At 45.4% G+C, this 14,871-nt stretch overlaps 1 protein-coding gene across 2 annotated transcripts in view; it reads right to left on the bottom strand.

The window, feature by feature from the left end:
* The window catches only part of ZWILCH (zwilch kinetochore protein), a 62,479-nt gene that overhangs the window by 46,436 nt on the left and 1,172 nt on the right, over window positions 1–14,871 (bottom strand). The gene's annotated exons all lie outside the window — the stretch shown is intronic.

The raw sequence follows: 14,871 nt of genomic DNA, 5'->3' as shown, positions 1-14,871 counted from the left end.
GTATACCAAAGCATTATATATGCGATCAGCAGATCGCGTAGTGAAGTCTCCTGGTGGGACTAAAAAATAAAATGTAAAGCAGTTAAATAAAGTTTATGGAAAAAAAACTATTTACAGTCAAAATAAAATAAAACTATTTATTTAGTAAGTGTCAAAACAAATAACACATACACATATATGGTATCCCCGCGATCATAACGACTTGAAAAATAAAATGAACACCGGATGAACAGCATCCAAAAAAACAACGCAAAAGACAATGGCAAAATTCTCTTTTCTCCCATTCCCCCCCCCCATAAAAATTTTAATAAAGGTTAATCTATAAGTCCTATCTGCCCCAAAATAGTACTAATGAAAACTACACCTTGGCCCGCAAAAATCAAGCCCACATACGGCCACATTGATAGAAAAATAAAAAAGTTACGGATTTTGGAATGCGGCGATGCAAAAAGAAGTAATTTTTTTCTAAAAGGGTTTTTATTGCGCAAACGTAGGAAAACATATAAAACCTTTACGTTTGGTATCCCCGTAATCAAGCCGACTCATAAAATAAAGTTAACATGTTATTTACGCTGCTTATTTTCAATTCTCTCCTAATATAAAGTTAATCGATATATTATAAGCATCTAAAAATGGTGCAATTAGAAAATACAACTCGCCCCGCAAAAAACAAGCCCTTATACGGCTATGTTGACGGACTTAAAAAAAAAAAACGTTTCGACACGGGGCGTGAGGACGTGCTTTCTCTAGCTCCTCCACCAGCTTTTGTTAAAGAGGCTCTGTCACCACATTATAAGTGCCCTATCTCCTACATAATGTGATCAGCGCTATAATGTAGGTTACAGCAGTGGTTTTTATTTAGAAAAACAATCTATTTTCACCACTTTATTAGCGATTTTAGCTTTATGCGAATTACTTTCTTAATGCCCAAATGGGCGTGTTTTTACTTTAGACCAAGTGGGCGTTGTACAGAGGAGTGTATGACGTGGAACAATCAGCGTCATACACTTCTCTCCATTCATTTAGTCAGCGCATAGTGACACTGCGTTGTTCGCAATGTGCTGTCTTATACTGACACATTAACATTACTGAAGTGTTTAGACAGTGAATAGACATTCCTTCCAGCCAGGACAGGATGTCTATTCACAACCCGACACTTCCGTAACGTTTCTGTGGTACTTAAAGCAGAGCAAAGCGTAACCTCGCTGTAACTTGTCATTTACAGCGTGATCTCCCGAGATTACGCTTTGCTCTGCTGTAAGTACCACAGAAACGTTACAGAAGTGTCAGGATTGTGAATAGACATCCCGTCCTGGCTGGAAGGAATGTCTATTCACTGTCTAAACACTTCAGTAATGTTATTGTGTCAGTATAAGACAGCACATAGTGATCTAGCAGGATCCCTATGCGCTGAGGAAGTGAATGGAGAGAAGTGTATGATGCCGATTGGTCAGCGTCATACCCTCCTCTGTACAACGCCCACTTGGTCTAAAGTAAAAACACGCCCTGTTTGGCATTAAGTCATTAGCATAAAGCTAAAATCGCTAATAACGTGTTGAAAATAGATAGTTTTTCTACATAAAAACCACTGCTGTCACCTACATTATAGCGCCCATCTCCTTATGTAGGAGATAGGGCACTTATGTGGTGACAGAGCCTCTTTAAATCGGCTGACATCCACTCCCTGCAATGGGGAAGGCTAGTAAAAAGAACAAGGCTGCAGCCTCTAGCCGTCCCTCATCTCCCCAGAGTGGCATTGGGTCCGATTATGGGTGGCAGACCCAGATGCAGTCTCCGCTCCGGGCTGAGGCCCGAGGTCAAGATGGCCGCCCGCCCTCTCCACCGCTGCCCCAGTGCTCCGAGATGGCCCCAGACGACGTCACCTTACCTTCCCGGGTGCAACTGCTGGAGGCCTCTGACTCCCTGTCTAATCCTCGGGATTTCGGTGGTGCGGAGGCCCGGGACTTTTATGTGCAAGGCCTTGGGCCTGCTCACACGAATACGGCCCTCCAAACAGCCTCCCCTTAGGGGAGCTCTGGCTACAGTGGTGCTGGATCCCCTGCCTGGCCTGGAGGCCTCTGGTGAGAGCTTTACGGCGGCCGCTCTCCTTGCTGCGGAGCACGTGGCTTCCCAAGATGGCCGACGGGACTCTCTCCTTAAAAAAATTCCTCCACGGCCCGCTGGCCCACCTCCTCCAGCCCCTGTCTGCGTGCTGCTCACGACCGATCCAGGAACGCCTGGGTTGCTGGATTTAGAACCGGCGGTCTCTGTTGTAGTGGACTCTCCTCCATCTGTCGGTGCACAGCTGGAGGATCCATCCAGGAGGCACAGTGAGTACAGAGGTCCTGGGCCTCATGCTGCCTTGTCTGCTGTTGGGCCTTCAGGGCTGGAAGCCCCAGAACTCCTCCACCCTCTTCAAGGCCCTGCACTGGTGGGGGCTTCCCCCTCTTCGTCCTCTGGCGCCTCATGGAGCAGCCCCCCTAATATGCAGCCGACCATCCCACCGTCCCTGCCTCTGGGGTCTCCCCCACATCACTGGACTTTGCCTGTATTGCACACCCATAGCCAGGATTCTCTGTTCCATTCCTCTACTCATCCTGACCCGGATTATGCTCATGTTCCGGATGATAGTCCGGCTGTTCTTGGATTAAGTCTTTCGGACTCCTCATCTGTCTGTGAAAACAGACCAGCTACTATTTCAGATATCCGTCAGCTTGCTCAATTGTTGCCCACTAGGGCTGATCTGACTTCCTTTGCCAAACAGATTGTGGAAGAATGTAAGCTGGAGTTTACCAAGTTCCATGCTGAACTTTCCTCACTTGCTACAAGGGTGGACACCCTTACTCAGGACCGTGTCACTAACACGGCCACTATTGCAAATATTCAATCTACTATCGAACAGCACTCGGCTCAATTGTTCATTTTGCAACAACATCTCGGTGATATTGAGAATCATAACCGGAGGAACAACTTATGTATTCGGGGATTGCCCGAATCCATTTGATCTGTTCTCTACTCTGTCTACCATCTTCAATAACTTATTGGGTCGTCCTCATATAGAAATTGATCGGGCACATAGAGCCCTCCGTCCACTGAGTATTGATGATCAGTGTCCAAGAGATGTCATTTGCCGAATCCACTTTTACGCCATCAAGGAAGCTCTATTCTACAAAAAATCCGACAGCAGCCCATGATTCCTCATTAAGGTACGCAGATACGTATCTTGCCTGATCTGTCTAGACATACCCTTGCGCAAAGATCTGCTCTCAAACCCCTTCTGGAGGTACTCCGGAGCCAGTGCATCATCTACAGATGGGGCTTACCTTTTGCCCTGATGGTCAGACAAGATGGTCGCACGTATACTATACGATCCCCGACTGACTTGCCTATTTTTTTGCGGGACTTAGACCTTCTTCATGTTTCACTACCGGAGTGGCCCTCGCTGTTAACTGCAGGCGGAGGATCACGGGCGGGATGCCTGCTCTCTGTGCATTTGCCTACCACTGGGGGTCGCCCTCCACGCGGGCCCAGCAGACGGTCTAGGCGCAGGCAAGAACGAGACCTGCGCCTAGACCGCAGGTCACGTGTGCAGACTAACTGTTCGGCGTGATGATCTGAGTTGCATTGTCGCTGTCATGTATACTCTGGGTCTTATGTTATTTTGTTAGCTGTAACCAGCTCCTGTAATTCCTCCTTTTTCTTATTTGCGGTTTGATATCGAGATTGCCTGTATTGTTTTCAAATGCCTTCCTCCCTCTTTATTTACAGTGCGTGTATAACGTTAGCTGTTCATATTTATACTATTGTAAGCTGGGGAGTGCGGAGAGATACAGGTGGGGTTGGTCTGCCGGACTGTCGCCTCTATTACTTGGCGTCGATTCATGCTCGTGTGCTGGATTTTTTTCATAATCGCGAATCAAAAATATGGGTTCGTTTAGCCCAACCACTCTGCCCTAGTACCCTATCTACCCTGCCGTGGACCCTGTTTGGGAACAGACCGACTCAAGCCTCATTTGTTGTTTACCACACCCACTTGGCTTTGCGGTCTTCAGGGGCGGGAGGTTCGCTCATAGACCCATTGGGTCCTTTAACCCATATTACTGACAATCCAGCCTTTCCTGCTGATAGGGCTGGTCGCTCCTTCCTAGGCAGGTCATCCACCAATCCTATGTATTTTACTCAGGTCCTTTCTGATTCCTCTCTACTCCCTCTAGCCTCCATCTATCCAGCTTATACGCCCTCCACTCACCATATGTTTGAATATTCCCAGTTAAAGCATTTTTTTGGTGCTATTAATCGCCGCGCCCATCTTCACCGGCTGCTTACTGATTTTGAACGCTTATGTGTTTCCACCCTGCCCCCTACCCATGCAATCTCCACATTATACAAACGACTCCTTTCCCAACGATCTCAGCAACTGCAGGGCTTGGGAGAGAGAATTACATACTAATTTCACTGACGCACAATGGAAGCGGTGTTTCTCCCTTTCTCAAAAAGCCTCTATAGCCATCAGAGCCCAGGAAACTAGTTACAAAATTGTTTCTAGATGGTTCCGGGTTCCGGTTGCTCTTCATAAATGATATCTGTCCGTGCCTGATAAATGGTGGCGTTGTGGAGCTATGGGAGGTTCCATGTCTCATGTTTGGTGGAGTTGCCCTTCGTTGAGGAGTTTTTGGGATGCGGTACTTAAAACAAAAATTAGAGGTTACTGGAGTCTATGTTCCCAATTCTCCAGAGACGGCTCTTTTATTTATGTTCCCTATGCTATTACACATTTATAAAATTTCCCTAACTAGGCATCTCCTTCAAGCAGCAAAGTCGGTAAACCCGTGGAAAACAGTGGTTCCCCCAACGTTAGATGAGTGGTTTCAAGAAGTTGCCTTGACACAGAGAATGGAACACGTGGTGGCCCATTCCCTGGCTGCTTCTGTAAGATACACGTCTACATGGTCTCCATGGATTACGTTGGTTTTACTTCCTCCTATCTTACTGCTGTACCTGGAGTTCGAATATGCCTCTAATATGTGTATAGCGGTTTTTGCGCTTTTCTGTTTTCGTTCATGATACTGGAGTCCAGGCTCCCCATGTTTTCCTCCTTCCCTTACCCGTGATTTTTTTCTATTCTTTCTCTTCCCCTGTCTAGGGTAATATGCCTCTCCTCATCTGATTGCATTTATTGGCCTCATTGTACCTTATGTTGTATAGGAGTCTAAGTTGTTATTTTTATATTTCGTCCTTTGCAGTGCTCCTCTTTTTTTTTTTTTTAGGCTCATTAATGCTGCTGCTGTATAATGAATAATGTCCTTTGTACTGGGATGTGATGCACACTTTTTTGTTTTGGGCTTTGGCCTTATTTGTTGTTTTCCTTTAGTGTATTGAGGCCTTCCCTCCACTGTGTTCTGTATCTGTGTGTATTGGAACACAATAAAAAATGTGAATATGAAAAAAAAAAAAGTTATGACTCTTGGAATGCGGCCGTTAAAAAACCAAAAATAATCCTTGGTCATCAACACGCAAAATGGTCTTGTCATTAACCCCTTCCCGCAAATGGGCGTTACTGTACGTCCTTTATAGCGGGTCGTTCCCGCAAATGGGCGTACCGTAACGCCCTGAGGATGAAGCGGGCACAGGAGCTGTGCGGCGCTTCATCCTTAGCAGGTGTCAGCTGTAATATACTGCTGACATCCCGCTGCGATCAAAGTTCTCTCCGATCGCTGCCATTTAACCCCACAAATGCGAATGTCAATAGCGACATTTAAGTGATTGACAGAAGGAGGGGGTTCCCTCTGTACCTCGTTGGCCCCCCGCGAAAAATCGCGGGGTGCTGATGGTTGCAATGGCAACCAGGAAGCCTAGAAACGGCTTCCTGGTTGCCAGGTGCAGGAGCCTATTATGTCCAACCCGAGGCAGGACGTAATAGGCTCAACTGTCAGTTGTAAAATGACAGTAACAATACACTGCACTACACAAGTACATACAGAAGTAGTGCAGTGTATTGTACAAGGGATCAGAAGATCAGATCTTCAAGTCCCATAGTATGTGTAAAATAAAAAGCGAAAAAAAAAAATAAGTAAAAAAATAAGTTTTAGATAAATAAATCAAAGTTTTATGTAATAAAAACAATAAAAGTCGCCTTGTTTCCCTGATCAAGCCCTTTATAATCAGAAAAAAAAAAAGACAAAAACTAGACATAAAAGGTATCGCCGCGTTCGTATCGTCCTGACCTATAAAAATATCATATTATTTATCCTGCACGATAAACACCATACAAAAAATACAATAAAAAAAACAATCAGAATTCCTTTTTTTGGTCACGTTGTTTCCAAAAAAATTGAATAAAAAGTGACCAAAAAGTCGCGCGTACCCAAACATGGTACCAATAAAAACCACACGCAAAAATCAAGCCCTAACACAGCTCCGTCAACAAAAAATAAAAAAGTTATAACTCTCAGGATATGGTGACGCTAACATTTTATTTAGAAAAAAGTGTTTTTATTGTGTAAAAGTAGTAAAACATATAAAAACGATATAAATTTGGTATTGCCATAATCATATCGAACCGCAGAATAAAGTAAACATGTTGTTTATACTGCACAGAGAACGCTGTTAAAAATTTATAAAAAAAAACAGCAAGACAATCTGTTTTTTGGTCTCATCTCCGAAAAATTTAATAAAAACTGATCAAATTATCACATGTACCCCAAAATGATATTAATAAAAACTACAGCTCGTCCCATGAAAAATCAAGAACTCAGACAGCTCGTCAACGGAAAAATAAAAAGTTATGACTCTTGGAATGCAATAATGCAAAACGACAGCCCAGACGAATTTATACGTGCAGCAGTTCTTCACCTAAAACCCCACGTCATTATTTGCAGCCCCCACTGCTAGACGCGACCCTGTAAATGCAGCGGAAACTATGGCATTTTGGGGTCTGTGCTACACATGGGGCTAGTGAAGAAGTCAAAGATTAGACAATGCTGGAGTGCGGATATTTTGTACAATACCACGGACACCCTTTGGAAGTGCGACTCCTGCACCCAAAAATCCGGCCTGTGCATAAAGGATTGGTTGAAAGCGTACGTCACTATCCATGGATAAGTAATTTTATTATTCATTTACCCCATTATTACATCATCCTATTATAACCTGATGTACTCCGCCCAGCTTACATATACCCTGATGTACTCCGCCCAGCTTACATATACCCTGAGGTACTCCGCCCAGCTTACATATACCCTGATGTACTCCGCCCAGCTTACATATACCCTGATGTACTCCGCCCAGCTTACATATACCCTGATGTACTCCGCCCAGCTTACATATACCCTGATGTACTCCGCCCAGCTTACATATACCCTGATGTACTCCGCCCAGCTTACATATACCCTGATGTACTCCGCCCAGCTTACATATACCCTGATGTACTCCGCCCAGCTTACATATACCCTGATGTACTCCGCCCAGCTTACATATACCCTGTTGTACTCCGCCCAGCCTACATATACCCTGATGTACTCCGCCCAGCCTACACATACCCTGATGTACTCCGCCCAGCCTACACATACCCTGATGTACTCCGCCCAGCCTACACATACCCTGATGTACTCCGCCCAGCCTACACATACCCTGATGTACTCCGCCCAGCCTACATATACCCTGATGTACTCCGCCCAGCTTACATATACCCTGATGTACTCCACCCAGCTTACATATGCCCTGATGTACTCCGCCCAGCTTACATATACCCTGATGTACTCCGCCCAGCTTACATATACCCTGATGTACTCCGCCCAGCTTACATATAGCCTGATGTACTCCGCCCAGCTTACATATACCCTGATGTACTCCGTCCAGCTTACATATACCCTGATGTACTCCGCCCAGCTTACATATACCCTGTTGTACTCCGCCCAGCTTACACATACCCTGATGTACTCCGCCCAGCCTACACATACCCTGATGTACTCCGCCCAGCCTACACATACCCTGATGTACTCCGCCCAGCCTACATATACCCTGATGTACTCCGCCCAGCTTACATATACCCTGATGTACTCCGCCCAGCTTACATATACCCTGATGTACTCCGCCCAGCTTACATATACCCTGATGTACTCCGCCCAGCTTACATATACCCTGATGTACTCCGCCCAGCTTACATATACCCTGATGTACTCCGCCCAGCTTACATATGCCCTGATGTACTCCGCCCAGCTTACATATGCCCTGATGTACTCCGCCCAGCTTACATATGCCCTGATGTACTCCGCCCAGCTTACATATGCCCTGATGTACTCCGCCCAGCTTACATATGCCCTGATGTACTCCGCCCAGCTTACATATACCCTGATGTACTCCGCCCAGCCTACATATACCCTGATGTACTCCGCCCAGCTTACATATACCCTGTTGTATTCCGCACAGCTTACATATACCCTGATGTACTCCGCCCAGCTTACATATACCCTGTTGTATTCCGCACAGCTTACATATACCCTGATGTACTCCGCCCAGCCTACATATACCCTGATGTACTCCGCCCAGCTTACATATACCCTGTTGTATTCCGCACAGCTTACATATACCCTGATGTACTCCGCCCAGCTTACATATACCCTGTTGTATTCTGCACAGCTTACATATACCCCCCACATTATAAACAAACACCAGTAAAACACTAAACAATACTACCAAGCAAAATCTGCGCTCCAAAAGCCAAATGGCGCTTCTTCTGGGCCTGGCAGTGTGCCCAAACACCAGTTTATGATCACATATGGAGTATTACTGTACTCTGGAGAACCGCTTAACAATTTATGGGGTGTGTGTCTAAAGTGGCATAAGCTGGGCACAAAACATTGGGCACTGAAATAGCATATCTGTGGAAAATGGCAATTTCCAATCTGCAACATCCACTGTGCACTAATTTCTGCAAAACCTTTGGGGTCAAAATGCTCACTACACTTCTAGATGAATTTCTTGAGGGGTGTAGTTTCCCACATGGGGTCACTTCTCGGGAGTTTTCACTGTACTGGTACCTCAGCGCAATGCAACATGGCACCAAAACCAAATTTTGTAAAATCTCCACTCCAAAAACGAAATTGCGCTTTTTCCCTTTAGACCCTTTACAACCACATATGGGGTACTTCCCTACTCAGGAGAAATTGTGTCACATTTTGGGGTATCTTTTCTCTTGTATTCCTTGTGGAAATGAAAAATGATGAGCTAAATCTACAGGTTATTGGGAAAAAAATAAATTTTCATTTTCACGGCCCCATACTAATAAAATCTATAAAACACCTGAGGGATCAAAATGTTCACTACACCTCTAATTTAATTCTTTGAGGGGTATAGTCTCCAAAATGGGATCACACATGGGGAATTTCTACTGTACTGGTACTTCAGGGGCTCTGCAAATGCGACATGGCCCCCGGAAACCAATTCTGCAAAATCTGAGCTGCAAAATCCAAATGGTACTCTTTCCCTTCTGAGCCCTGCCGTGGGTCCAAACAGCAGTTTATTACCACATATGGGGTATTGCCACAATCAGGAGAAAGTGGTTTATAAATTCTGAGGTGCTTTTTCTCCTTTATTCCTTATAAAAATGTGAAAATTCTATGATTTTTCAGAAAAAAATGTCTATTTTCATCTTCACAGACTAATTCCAATAAATTCAGCAAAAAACCTGTGGGGTCAAAATGGTAACTCTACCACTAGAAAAATTCCCTGAGTGGTATAATTTCCAAAATGGGTTCACTTTTGGGGGATTTCAATTGTTTAGGTCCCTCCAGGGCGTTGCAAACGCGACACGGCACCGAAAACCATTGCAGTAAAATCTGCGTTCCAAAATTAAAATGGCGCTCCTTCCCTTCTGAGCACTGCCGTGGGTCCAAACAGCAGTTTATTACCACATGTAGGGTATTCCCGTAATCGGGAGAAATTGTTTTACAAATATTGGGGTGCTTTTTCTCCTTTATTCCTTGCAAAAATTCGACAATTCTAAGTTTTTCCAGAAAAAAAAGTTGATTTTAATTTTCACAGACTAATTCGAATAAATTCAGCAAAAAACCTGTGGGGTAAAAATGCTAACTATACCCCTAGATAAATTGCCTGAGAGGTGTAGTTTAAAAAATTGGGTCACTTTTAGGTGTTTCCACTGTTTTGGCACCACAAGACCTCTTCAAACCTGACATGGTGCCTAAGGGTATGTGCACACACACTAATTACGTCCGTAATTGACGGACGTATTTCGGCCGCAAGTCCCGGACCGAACACAGTGCAGGGAGCCGGGCTCCTATCATCATAGTTATATACGATGCTAGGAGTCCCTGCCTCTCTGCAGGACAACTGTCCCGTACTGTAATCATGTTTTCAGTACGGGACAGTAGTTCTACGGAGAGGCAGGGACTCCTAGCATCGTACATAAGTATGATGCTAGGAGCCCGGCTCCCTGCACTGTGTTCGGTGCGGGACTTGCGGCCGAAATACGTCCGTCAATTACGGACGTAATTAGTGTGTGTGCACATACCCTAAAATATATTCGGAGGCCCCAAAATCCTCTAGGTGCTCCTTTGCTTCTGAGGCCTGTGTTTCAGTCCATTAGCACACTAGGGCCACATGTGGGATATTTCTAAAAACTACAGAATATGGGCAATAAATACTGAGTTGCATTTCTCGGGTAAAACCTTCTGTGTTACAGAAAAAAAATGTATTACAAATGAATTTTGTCAAAAAAAGTGAAATTTGAAAAGTTCACCTCTACATTCCTTCAATTCCTGTAAAACGCCTAAAGGGTTGAAACACTTTCTAAATGCTGTTTTGACTACTTTGAGGGGTGCAGTTTTCACAATGGGGTTTTCTAATATATAGGGCCCTCAAAACCACTTCAGAACTGAACTCGTCCCTGAAAAAAGTTTCTTAAAAATGTGAGAAATTGCTGCTAAAGTTCTAAGCCTTGTAACGTCCTAGAAAAATAAAAGAATGTTTAACTGGTTCCCGACCGCTGGCTGTGTTTTTACGGCCAGCGGTCAGGGTCCTTAAAACCCGAGCCATAGACTTTTCACTGCTCGGGTTTTAACTTGCTGCCCGAGCGATCGGGCAGCTGAATGTCGGGTCTCCGGCTGTCAGTGACTGCCGGGGACCCTGCGGAGAGGATAGAAGCAGCTTTCGCTGCTTCTGTCTTCTCTGATCACTTGTACACAGCGCTGAATGCGCGCTGTGTACAGGAATAGAGACAGCAGCAGCGGCGCTGTCTCTATTCCACCCGGTGATCATGTGACTGGTCACATGATCGCCGGGTGCCGTTAGTGGCAGGCTGCTGCTGGGTCTTACTAGACCCAGCAGAGCCCTATTAGTGACAATCGTCACTATGAGAGGGCTGATTTCCCCTGTATCTGGGGCTGCTGTGCAGCACCAGTTACAGTGGAAAAGATGGTGTAAAAGAAAGAAAAAATATATATAAAGTTCCCCAAAGGTTTTTTTTGACCTTTGGGGGACAGACCATAGTAATAAAAAAATAATAAAGTAAAGTGCAAAAAAAAAATAATAATAAATACACATAAAATACCCACCCCAAAAAAATACCGTTCCCCCCGCCAATCATTGTTGTAACGCTAGCGCTGACCCAATTACCCTACAATAGACATGTAATATATTAACATTTACGGTAGACAATGGCGATCACACATAAAAGGTCTATTTTAGGGTAAAACTATGTTATTACCAAAAAAAATAGCTGAAACGTAAAATAGCTTATTTTTTTACTATTATTTTCAAACTTTATGAATAAAAATTATAAAATAGCAAAAAAGTCGTGTATAAGAATGATTAAAAAAAAACCTGCATTGTCTACGGAAAAACGTCACAAAAATCACATCATTAGCCCAACAAATAAAAAAGTTATAGCCATTTAGCTAACACGTGCTAAAAATGGCTAAACGGTGTCTGGTCCTGAAGGCTCAAAATAGCCCGGTCCTGAACTGGTTAAAAAACGATGCAAACAGTTAGACATATGGGAAATGTTAATTAGTAATACTACAGAAAATTGTTACTATCGGTTTTACAAGCAGATACGTTTAAAAATTAGAAAAATCATAATTTCTTCAAATTTTCGGGGTTTTTCACAAATAAGCAATGAATTTATCGACCAAATTTTTTTTACGGACCTAAAGTCACGAGAAAATCTCATAATCGCTTGGATAGGTAAAAGCATTCCCAAGTTATTACCACATAAAGTGACACGTCAGATTTTAAAAAATGGGTCTGGTCCTGAAGGCCAAAATTAGCTTGGTCCTGAAGGGGTTAAATATTTTTTTTGTTTAGATTCTGTTCCCGCTTTGGGCTTAAAAAAAAAAATTGAAAATTAAATATGCAAAATCTGCACTGTGTGAACAAGTCCTAACACCAACAGCGATAAAGCTATTAGTCACTGCAGACACAGCTGCTAGACGTGATTTAAGCACTGTGTTCCAGAATGGGGGTAGTGGGAGAACTACAAGTCCCAGCCAGTGGCGTAACTACCACAGTAGCAGCCGTAGCAGCTGCCACGGGGCCCGCGGCATGTGGGGGCCCGCGGCATGGGGGGGCCCGTGTCGCCCTGTCAGGCACATTACATTATGTGCCAGGCCTGGAGGCACGGGCCCCCTCATGCCTAGTAGTAGCATCACTAACGTTACACTAGGCATCCGGGGGGGGGAGAGGGCTGGTGGCCCGGTGATAGTCGCGGGGGGGGGGGGGGGTGATAGCCGCTGCATTGCTCCCTGTGCACTGATAGTCTGCCACACAGTTGCATAGGACGGCGATAGGTGGTAGGAGGAGCGCTCAGGCAGGGGAGAGGACAGGGGGCTGAGCTAAAGGGCGACGCGAGACTTCGGGCGGAGGACTAGTATCTCATAGGACGGGTGGAGGACGTGCAGACTGCAGATGCAGAGGACAGGTACATGAAGTTCATGGGAGAAGGGAAAAGTTTTTAGGTAGAAAAATCTGCCTCATAATTCCTTCCGGAATTTTGAGGCATATTTTTAACACTTCCCGCGTTTTTCGTTGTGTTTTTTGTGACGTTTTTCGGCCATCGGGCCGTGGGCAGAAAAACGCAGCAAAAAACGCATTTTCTGCCTGCCATTGTTGTCAATGGGAAGTCGGAGACAGAAACGCCTGAAGAAAGGGCATTAGGCTATGTTCACACGGAGTATTTTGACAAGTTTTTTGACGCGGAAACCGCATCGCAAAGCTCGTCAAAAACGGCCCGAAAATGCCTCCCATTTATTTCAATGGGAGGCGTCGGCGTCTTTTTCCCGCGAGCAGTAAAACTGCCTCGCGGGAAAAAGAAGGGACATGCCCTATCTTCGGGCGTTTACACCTCTGACCTCCCATTGACTTCAATGGGAGGCAGAGAAAGCGCATTTCGCTGTGTTTTATGCCCGCGGCGCTCAATGGCCGCGGGTGAAAAACGCAGCGAATATCGGCGTGCAGGGATAGGAAAATCTGCCTCAAACTTCCAAACGGAATTTTGAGGCAGATATTCCTCCTGCAAAAAACTCAGTGTGAACATAGCCATACGCTTCTTTTTCCCGCAGCCGTTTTTTACTGCTCGCAGGAAAAATGTCATGGATTTCGGACGTTTTTTGCCACGGTTTCCGCGTCAAAAAACTCAGTGTGAACTCCCCCTAACACCTATACTGAAGCCTTAAGGTCCTGTTCACACAGAGTTTTTTGCAGGCAGAAAAATATGCCTCAAAATTCCTTCTTTCATTTTGAGGCAGATTTTCACATGCCTGCCCGCTGTTTTCCGTGTTTTTTGCTGCGTTTTTTGGCTGCGGACATTGAGCGCCGCGGGCAAATTTCTCTGCCTCTTATTGTCAATGGGAGGTCAGAGACGTAAACGCACGAAGATAGGGGCAAGTCGCTTGTTCCCGTGAGCGGTTTTAGCGCTCGCTGGAAAAAACGCATCCATTTTCGTCTGTTTTTTTACACGTTTTTCCGTGTCAAAAAGCATGCTGAAAAACTCAGTGCGAATTTCCCCTAACACATATACTGATGCCTGCCCTCTGCCACGTTATATAACTTCAAACTTCACACACATTACATTAAAGAAAGGGGTCCTCTGGGCATTTTATATTGATGGCCCATCCTTAGGATAGACCATCAATATCAGATCAGTGGGGGTCCGTGATTGATGGGACCATAGCGTTCGTCTGACTTTTCCCAGTTAACAAGCACAACACCATACACACACAGGGCGACTGTGCCTGGGATTGCATTCAAGTCAACGGGACTGAGCTGCAATCCCAGGCGCAGCTGCTACCGATGTGTACGGCATTGTGCCTGGTAAACACTGAAGAGGCCAAGGCGACGAGTTCTACGGCCCCTTCAAAATAGCTGATCGGCGGGTGTTCCGGTAGTTGGACCCCTGCCGATCTAATATTGATGACCTATGATAAAGATAGACCATCAATAAGAAATGTCCAGAGGACCCCTTTAACACCCTAACGACATGCCACGTACATGTACGTAGCAGCCAGTGGCGTAACTACCGCTGTAGCAGCCGTAGAGGCTGCTACGGGGCCCGCGGCATGAGGGGGCCGGTGTCGCCCGCCGGCACGAGCCCCCACCATGGCCGGAGGCTCCGCTAGCAGCCGCTATGGCTGCTACAGCGCGACGCCACTGAACACCACGGCAGAGCTGGGAGGTATCTCCCCGCTCTGCCATTAAACAAAAGACATGTAGATACTGTGGATAGGGGATACATGTCTTTTGTAGGACACACTGTAGGTGGGATTTTTTTGGGGGGTTGGGGCTGCATGGCGTTACCTACAGGGGGGGCTGTATGGCGTTACCTACAGGGGGACTGTATGGCATTACCTACAGGGGGGG

The sequence above is a fragment of the Rhinoderma darwinii genome, chromosome 3, assembly GCF_050947455.1.
Source record: "Rhinoderma darwinii isolate aRhiDar2 chromosome 3, aRhiDar2.hap1, whole genome shotgun sequence".
Lineage (NCBI taxonomy): Eukaryota > Metazoa > Chordata > Amphibia > Anura > Rhinodermatidae > Rhinoderma > Rhinoderma darwinii.
This window is presented reverse-complemented; position numbering and strand designations above follow the sequence as displayed.